Source organism: Tenebrio molitor, chromosome X (assembly GCF_963966145.1).
Source record: "Tenebrio molitor chromosome X, icTenMoli1.1, whole genome shotgun sequence".
Taxonomy (NCBI): Eukaryota; Metazoa; Arthropoda; class Insecta; order Coleoptera; family Tenebrionidae; genus Tenebrio; species Tenebrio molitor.
This window is the reverse complement of record NC_091055.1, coordinates 3,536,048-3,546,269: the sequence shown is the minus strand read 5'-3', so window position 1 is coordinate 3,546,269 and position 10,222 is coordinate 3,536,048. Positions and strand designations below refer to the sequence as shown.

The 10,222-nt window shown below is 35.3% G+C and overlaps 1 protein-coding gene across 2 annotated transcripts in view; it reads right to left on the bottom strand.

The window, feature by feature from the left end:
* exp (expansion) overlaps positions 1-10,222 on the bottom strand; it is a 36,691-nt gene that overhangs the window by 23,084 nt on the left and 3,385 nt on the right. Inside the window, exon 1 of one of the 2 annotated variants that reach the window (XM_069061396.1) lies at positions 164-345. The exons of the other annotated variant lie outside the window; for it this stretch is intronic. The gene's annotated coding sequence lies outside the window, so the exon portion shown is untranslated. Of the gene's footprint in view, positions 1-163; positions 346-10,222 lie in introns of those variants that run through there. 2 annotated transcript variants of the gene reach the window in all.

Here is a 10,222-nt window from a genome sequence, read left to right as displayed (position 1 = left end):
GCGCATCAGTATAACATTTCTTCGGTGTAACACTTCGCATTTAAAACGAGTACCGAGAAGTGGACAGAGCGAACGAATAAATATTTATACAATATGTATCTGTGTAAGAAAGTGCCACAATACTTTGTACTTTCTGTGGGTCGGTGTCGGAGTCGCAACTCACCGGAGTTGAAAACGCGGTGTAATCCAATTTTGGCGGTCGAAACCACTGCACTAGCCACACCGAACAAAATCCATACCGTGCACAAATTCTATCACACGCGACGAACGAACGACAGACCGTCGCGGCGCTGCGGAACACATCTACCACAGAACAGAACGAAGAAAACATTCGGTTTGGAGCGCACTTTCGATGGCGGCGCGCGCAAACTCCCTGACGTCAGGCTCATTATGACGTCGCAAGTAAGTGGGTTAGTCCCCTATCTCTCCCTGCTCTAACTGTTCCCAAGGTAAGTGGCAATCAAGCTACTTTCTTTTCGCCGCTTTATATCGAAATTGTCTCGACATCTCGCGGCCGACGGCCAGCACTAATTGTCGCACCTAGGTCCTGCTCGGAACGGTTGGACTCACGCAAACTGGCGCACGACTGACCAGAACACGCTCAAATTTGACAACAATCGAAATTTTGTTGTTTGTTGCTATTTCACGCCACTTCGACAAAAATTCGATTTACGCGGTGCGAAATCGAAAGTGGTCGATTCTCGGGAAGCGCAAATCTGTAAAAAGCTGCCACTTCGAATTTGTACGTTTTCAATTGTGCTGCTGCGCTGCAGGAACTGTTGCCGCCACGATTTGTATCTTAATATTCAATTTATTAGTTCAAGGTGTTGCACGATTTGAATTCCTTCGCAGAGAAAGGTTTGAAATAAAGAAGTGAGATACTGTGGCTTTCTGGGAAGGCTAAACATTTTATTAACACAAAGGAACCGAAACTTTGACAAAAACTGCTAAACTATTCACAAATATTTTTAGCTCGCGCGATAGATCAAAAAATTTATTCGACTGAGAAGAAATACCAGACACCGTCATTACAAACTTGTGTTTTACAATTTCCTAGTTGCAAAAAATTATAGACGTGCCAACAAAGAGGGATCACTTATGAATGAAAAACAACTGATTTTTAAGAGACGTGTTTACACGAGTGTTTGTAAAGGTCGCTGAAAAAAATCTTGTAAGTAAAGTAACTGATGGGAAGCTGAAACTTGTATTTTAAATGTGAACAAGTGAGAAACAAAAACAAAAGTTGCTTAAAGAATACAACGGTCAAACACCATATCCTTTTAAGGCGAGCTTTTACAGAGCGTCAAAATGCAATTTACAATGCCGCGCCATTTTTCGGTGGTTCTTTTATGGCAATTTTGCAAAAAAGAATTTTTATCATTCCGACGGTGTGGCCGAAAGTGGCGTAATATTTTTCATACGTTTCACGACAGCCAAAACTGGTTCACTTCCTTTTTTATTAATTTATAGAGGTACGCTTTTCGGCACAAGTAATTATGTAATTATTTATTCATAATGATCAATTATTAATTTCTAATTTATTGACTGTCACGGACAAGATTTTAATTGACGCTAATGCTGCAATACTTTTTTTCAGATTTCTGATATAAGCCTGGCCACAAGACAAATTTCTCACAAAAAATTATACTTCCAAGATTTTCCAATCCACTTGAAAAAATCAAAGAAAAGCTTGTTTTGTGAGAAAAAATATATTTAAAGGAATGAAAGAAAATCGGGTGTGTCATTTGAAATTTAGTTGCGGTCATTTCTAGTGTAACTAAAAAATCACCAATTGAATTTTAGATTATTGGCAAATTTCGTTTGAAATCTTTTAATTGTGAGGATGAAATACGTTGTTTTTTGTGTCACCCTGTATAGGTAATTTTCTGAAACGAATTTCATTAAAATGTAAATTCCAACCAAATTAACTGACAAAAACGTTACCAAACCGCGACTGCAAAATTAAGCATGGCTTTTAACACAAAAAACATATCAGATTAAGTTTCAGCGAAGAATTCTTATTAACTCGCTCTTTACAGCATTTACGACGTGATGTGCATAATTAAGATGGTGGTTTGACCTATAAGTAAATCCTTAATAAATTCCAAATTGAATGTGATACGCACACCGTACGTGTGGGAGTCCTGACAGTTGGCAAATCTTCCTTGGTATTTCTTGCGCTTAATCTGATGTCCATTTTCTCCTACAGGGCGATGATTTTTCTACGGTGAAGAGTTTTGGTTTGGTCTTTTTTGAGTTCGCGAATAATCTTTGAACTTGTCGCGACACTTCGATATCAGACTACAACTTATAAACATTACGTGCCTTGTTAACACTGTACTGTTCCTTCGTGTTTCTCGTCATAAACAACTCTTCTCGGCTGTACTCTTCGCGCAAGGCGAGTCAATAAAAATTTCACAAACTTATATCCACGTCGATGAGATCTTTGGCGTTTTGCCGTCGAACATGGCGGTTTTTCATTTCTGAAAAATTTCAACATCGCCACGAAATTATGGCCGAGATAAGGACTCACGTTTTTCTGTGCGGTGGATTTTTGTTCCTTTTCTTTTTTTACGCATTTCTGCTCCTCGCGCACTGGTACCTACACTACTCACAGAGATACAGCATGATTATTTGCTTGTCTTCAGTGCTTTACAACATTTTTGAACTACATACTTCAGGACAAGTGTTACTAAATCGAGAAGCATTCAACAAGGTTCTGTAAATTAACAAAATATTTTACCAAAAACTTACCATACAAGCCATAATTATTGCACTATGTATACCTATTCGTATCATTGGACATTTTATAATCTCAAAATTCCAAATTGATTTTGTGATGATTGATTAGTCTCAAATAGTTATTTGTGTATCAAGGCCAAAAAGTGCATCTTTTTTTTCCAAGTCTGAGTTTTCTGGCCGAGGCGCAGCCGAGGTTTGTAAACAGGCGAGGACAAAAGGCACTTTTTGGCAGAGGTGCATATTAAATTTCTTAGGCGACCGCGCGAACTACAAAGCAAAAGACATCATTGGAAAAATTACAAGTTTATTTTGTATCTACCTTTTTCAAATAGATAATTTTATTAATACATACATACATTGTATGTATTAACAATTTTGTTTATAATATTTGTTATCAGCCTGCCAACAAAACTAGAAATTTACAATTTGCAATAGCATTATTTATTTACATAATTTATGATGACAGGACAATGATCGGTTTTGTCGGTTTCGTTGCTAACTACCTACTAAACAGACCAACAGATGGCGCCACGGTCAGCGTCCGAAAAAGAGTTACTTTTCGTCCGCTTGTTAGTACGTAAAACTACCGGTTTCATTAAGGATGCCTAAAAAATCTTTTTTATAGATTAAAAAATAAATCATCACTGGATCTAATCATATGTTTTAAATAATGGAAAAAATTCGTCAAACGATTTTATTAATTTTTGTTGCCACGACCTGTTGATTTAGGTTTGTAAATATAAAATTTTACTAAATTAAGGGACTTTAATGATATCTATCGGCTATACCAGCCAACGTCTGTCATTTTTAATGTCCTTGAAAGTACGCAAACTCGCAGCTAAAATTTGAACGTGTTAATAAAAATGCCTCGCAAAGTAAGACATTTATTAAACTCTCAAATTAGTTGTTATTAGTTGTTATTAACTGCTGCGCTACTAATATAGAGATAACCTCAATTTTTATATGATGAGATTTTTTACCCTATGTCAAAAGTGTACAATGTTGTCAACTCTATTTTGGGTGTAAATTGCGGTATTGTGGTTCTTTGATTAAAAAATAGACCTTAGGTGTCTTCAATTTATCATCAGTATATTGTTTACAACATAAAATTACATTGTGTTTTTTTGTATATATGTATGTATTTCCCGTTACTAGCGTTACTGTTTGGTGAGCTCCGGGTCGGCTCCGGGTAAGCTCCGTGTAGGGCCCGGGTCGGCTCCGGGTGAGTTCCGGGTGATTTCCGGGTGGGCTCCGTGTAGGTTCCGGATCGGCTCCGGGTGGTTTCCGGGTCGGCTCCGGGTGGGTCCAAGTCTGGGTTTTCTAGTCGAGGTGGAGCCGAGACTTGAAAACGAGCGAGGACAAAAGGCACTTTTTGGCGGAGGTGCACACAACGTTTTTCGTGTTCGTTTTTTTTTTGAAAACATGAATTAATTGTAAATTTTGAGGTTATCTACGACAAATGTCAAGTTAGGAATATAAACTGAAAAATTTATATATTTAGTAATAGGTACACCACTTTTCACAACGAACACAAAAAAATATTTTTATGTGTAGTTCCAGACATGGATTTTAAACGTATTTTTTTTTTAGTGAGGATATACAATAGAGACTAATCTAACTGAGTTAGGAATTATACAACAGTTGAGAAATATTTTATAGAGCGTTGTGACATAATCAAGCCGTAATTGCACTATATCTTGGACATTCTGTACTCTTAAAATCTGTTACCTGATTTTATGAGCGAGCTTCGAAAGCGCAATTTTCACGTGATGTTCCTGGAAGAACTGAAGACTGAACTGGACCCGTATTTTATATTTAGTGGGTAGGTACTTACATTTCGTTATAATTTATAATTTACGATCTCCGAATTACATTCTGCCCTGCTGGTAGCCACTTTTAACTAATGAAGCAATTTATAAATCAAGCATTTGCGGAGTTTTCCTTTTTGGTCGAATTATGTAAATCAGTCTGTTGGTTGATTTAGGGCTTAACGCATATAAATTTGGTAAACGGAATTGTTTCAAGCTTACATTAGCACTTCGTTAAAATAAATGATCGAATCACAAATCAACACGTCGCGAAGAACTTGATATCGTACGGTGCGAAACGCGCGACTAAATCCAATAAATTTGCAAAAAGGACTTTTTTCTTCGCTTTTGAAAAGTGCAAGTGCTCGTGCTTAAAAATATCTGGGGTCAACGCAACGCACAAACCTACATAAAGAACTCGAGTACTTGTCTTTTTTGCATGATACATCTTCAAAACGAGTTTTCGATTAGGACACATATTCTTTGGTATATATTATTGGAGAGCAAGGCGAAATGTTTTTGCAGAGATAAACAGATCAAAAGTATCAATTTAAATTTATTGTTTCGCTTATAAGGCAAGAATGCGCGTTTGGAAAAAAATCAAAACAATCGACGAGTGCATTTTTCTTTGGGCTACGTTTGAAGAAATCGGACCCTCTAGGGTATGTGGTAATGAACATAAAACTGGTAGGATTTTGCCCAAGTTGGTCACTGGACTAAGTGAAAGTGGTTTTAGAGCCGACGCGACCAAAAACGAGGAGAATCATTATCTTGTGCTCTAGGGCCTTTACGCTTCATCGTCTCCCACCAATCAACATTTTATTTACACACTGAAATGCAATTATCAACAATTACACTCGCAACAAAAATTCCAAAGTGTGTCATCCTCTACTTGTGCAACGTTGATTTTGAAACGCTGCACCAAACCCAAACCAAAATTTATTTTTATCACTTCATAACAGATTCAGAATTATTTGTCGTTATGCAATTATGGGATTTTAAATTTAGTGGGAACAGCCAATGATTTATGTGGACTGCACACCGTGTCTGCTGCTGCAAAGGAATGTCCATACATTTACTACTGTCAACTCGTTTCATTTTTACAAACTTTTTGGCAACTCGCACTCTGCCAGTTTCCACAATTGTAGAAAACAAGACAAGAGATGCTGTCGCTCTGTCAAATCATGTGACTCCCATACTCACCTGATTTGGCATTACGTGACCGGTATCAAAAGCGCTGTATCTTTTTAATCCCTCGCAAAAAATATTGTGCTAAATTGTACAACAAATGTAAAAGTTTTAATTGCGGACAGTGTATTTGATCGGTGGCGTGACAGATTCGTGGAGCATCTTAAACCAGTGAGTGACACTTCTTGGGGATCCTTCAGTTGCGTTAATTCTGCTATAATTGCGGCGTATAAAGAATGCAATCTGGAGAAGTGATTCGCTTTCTGAACAAGGCTAGTTACGAAGGATATGTAGTGGAACTAATTTTGATATTGCCGTTCTACAATAGAAGCCTGTTTGTATTACATGTAAATAGTGGCAATCATTTCTAATAAACAACCATTTCTCAAGGACTAATGCGTGTAACTCCAGATACGAAGAGATTCCTAATTACGGAGGTGAGTGCGGACTGAATAGGGACGTTGAAAGCTCTTGGCGGGGCGAATTAACTGCCGCACATAAAACATGTGCAAAGAGCTTTATAATTATGTATTAAACATTATGATCAAAGCGTTAAGCGCAGTCGCATCGAAAGGAATTACATATCCTGATGGACACACCAATATTTTTTATTGTAAAATTTCTCGAGGTCCTTAAAGCTTTATTTGTTGGTCGCTGCTGGAGTGATGATCGAAAATATTTCTGCGGATCATCGTTATCAGTATTGTGTTCGCATCGAAAGGTCAGTCGGTTGAAAATATTATTCACGTTGTGAAAAATGCCGGTGTGAACATTGTTATTATTAGAGTGGGAAACCGTTGACCGTCCTTCCACAATGAACAGTTCTGCCCGCGACCTTTACATTACCACCGATGATTAAGACGTAGAAGAATCCTCGAATCCGGTATTTTTAGAATTTCTGGATGATGGAAGTTGAACGATGACGCTCGACGCCCACGACAAAATCATCCACGAGTAAATCACAGATTTGTTCGAAAATGTATCGGAAAACGTGCATTGCACTCTGGTGATTTCATCTCGAAAATATGCGACATCTACTGCAGATCGTTTACATTTGGAGTTTATGTTGTCCGTGTGCAAACAATAAGTTCTTTAATCTTCCAAATTTGCGCGATTTGCATCAGCTTGACCGACGGAATACTAACAGAATCGGGATGGATAGATAAGCATTCTAATGGCACACGTTCAAATTTTTTGAAGGTATGTGACACGTCAATGCCCTTTTTATTTATTCATGTGTATTGTATGCGCCGTACATTGCTTCACTGTGCTGCATTATAGATTTTGTATACTCCACCTACCACAAAATATTTTTTTGGCACCGGTGAAAAATACTGCGGTGCAGGAATTCATCTGGTATGTCGCCTTCCAGATTTACATAAGTATAAAATGAACGCGCAAATATTATAAATTAGCGCTCTGCAAGACTTTTGCTTGGAATGAGATTCGGCATTTTTTAAACACGACTTTACTTGTTTTTCTTGCACAAAATAACGTCGACTTAATGGTCACCATTATAGAAATTGGACAGGTTTTAGAGGTTACAAAAATAAAAGTGGAGACGACAGAAAGGATTCTATTTATTTTTATAACATCATGTATCCCGGTACTCTGCTTAAATTGCAACATTGTCAATGATTCAATCACTTTCGTCATTATCGAGACAGAGATGCAATTAAATTCTTGGGGCATGATTGCGGCTGTTGACCATCGAATTCTTGAGAGGGTTCGATATGTGCATACGTCAGGTATATTCTCACCTCCGGGTCTAAAATTGTGTTCGAAAGAACAAGTCATAACTGATGCTTGTACGCCCTTCGCGTCCCGCACAATAAATTTTCAAATTCACCGTTCTTAATACAGCGAGAATGATTCCAGTTGCAAAAAAACCTGGTGGCCTCTCTAAATTGAGTTCTTACTGGGCCTCTATATTTCAACCACCGCCTCCGATTAATAACGGTCACTGAAAAAATAATGTGTTTGCGGGAGCACTTCGTGGTGAATTGATACAACGAATTTATTTCGTGATTGGGTTTTTTTTTTTTTTGGTTGAAAAAAGTTAAGTTCCAAGTTGTGTATACAAGAGCTTGGGGCTCGTGTTTCACAAAGACATTCTGGTTTTGTTTAAAAATAATTCCCACCGGTCGGATTATTCAAATCGTTTCTGAATCATTTTGTAAACAAAAAACGAGTTTGTCGAAATAGTTCGCGGTTTGGGGGAATTGGACGCCTCCAAATTAAGAAAAAATCTCGAGATGGTACAGGATGCAGATGAAATTTACGACGTGTAAAAGCTTACAACAAATTCATAAATTAGACGGGAACAAGGGAATAGGACGAAATTGTTTACGAAATATGAGGTAGCACGTTCCCATGGGTGAGATATCAAAATAAATTATTGTCCCCACGTTACGGAACAAGAATATGAATAAACATGAGAGTATAACTAGGTAGTTTATGTAGATGTATTTTTGGCTGGCGGGTTTTCGTCTAATAGAATTCTACAAGATTGTTTATCTGTTTGGATGATCTAAAATAAAGAGCCAGAAGACAGTAATTTTTCTTCATTTGAGTTTTGCAATTATTTCGCGGTTGAAATGTTTATAGGTTATACAATTTATTAAGGTGAAAACTTTAATTTATATTTTCCGGAAGCTTTCTACAGTTAAAAAATAATATTAAATTTATGGCCATAGCTGAAATGTTTCTGAATCTTTAACAAGTACTCGCCAAAAACTTTCAAAACTGTAATGGTGTAAAATGTGTATGTTGTACTTAAGTTGCAATAAAATTGGAAACCATCAGTCCAAAAATTATTGCTTTAACTGGTAATTAGATATGCAAATGTACGCATTCCTACGGTCTAGAAAGTGAATTATTTTATTGATTTTAATCTATCAACGGATCATCATTTTCGCAATTTACTTATCAAACGCTGAATTCAAAATGTTTTTCTATTTGAGTACCTAATAAAAAATATATGTACTACTAGAATTTTTTCTTCTCACAGGTGTATGAAAAAGAAAATTTAATAGTAGTACATATACGAGTTTAATAAGACGCTTTATTATCACACTAATGTGTTTAAAGCACGACGAGCGTAGCGAGGAGCTTTAATGGAATGAGTGTGATAATACGTCTTATTAAACGAGTGTAATATAGTATTTTATCTACTTGCTTTACTAATTCCTGAAATTTTGGCTACTCCAGTTTTCATATTAGACTAGGGACTTTTGCGTGGGTTGGTAATAGACATTGACGATTTGTATTTAAATTTGAAAATAATCTAATAGCCATGAAACAAATTCAATAATATCAGTCATTCGTGTGCTAAATGTGCTAAATGAATTTAAAAATTATGGGTTCATCAAAAATTAAAAAATATGTATAAGATTCATTGTTAGGGTTTTTCATAATTTTACGTAAAAGACTTTTTTGCAAAATATTCTAATAAAGCATAGTAGTGTTGTTAATATGTAATAAAAATATTCTATAAATGTATTATTTATTTTATGGTTACACAAATAACACATGTTTTGTATGAATATTGAACAAAAATAGAAAAAATTAAATAATAACTTCTACAGGGTGTATTTAAAATGGCGGATACATTTACATCACATGATTCTATGATGAAATAGAATCAAAAAACTTTAGTACCAATTTACTATTAACCCTCTGCTCATGGAGTTATTACCAATCTTGGAAATTTGCTTCGATTCTAATGAAGAAATACAGTTAAATAGCATCAATAACACATAACTCAACAAGTAAAATATAAATTCCAGCACTAATTTCACCATTTTTATTATTGGTGTAGTTGTAATTTAATTTTTTTAAATGTTTATAAATTTTACTAAGCTAGAGTTATTTTTCGAACTTGATTAAAGTCAGAAAATAATAGGATTGTCATTAATATCATTTTTGATACTCATAATAATTTAAAAAGTATCCATCTAAGACCAAATTCGAATTAGAATTTTTTGTTTGGTATTCAACGTAGATTCTCGTGACATAAATATTATGCGCCATTTTTAATACACCCTTTATATTGCTGTGCTGATGTTTTTAACTATTTCAAAGGAGTAAACTGGACTGTTACAAAAAAATAATATTTTTTTTACGAAATAGGACTTGTGTTGTAAATAACAAAATAACTAATATAACGTACATTTTTAAAATAAGATAACATGAAAGGATTGTTTTTTAATGCCAAATTGTTATGGAGAATATCTTTTTTACTGTCTGTATAAAAAAAGTTTTTGAGATATGTATCTGACTTTGATGTTTAAAAATTGGAAATTTTAATCAAATATCGATTTAAAAAAATCATGTTTGTTTAATTAGATAATGAAAACAAACAAATAGAGCACTCAAAGTCTAAATAAAGCAGAAATATGTTTAATTATGAGATTAACAATAACAAGTAACAAAAAAAAAAACAAGAATTTTATTGCAATTTCAAAATAATTGGGTATTAAATG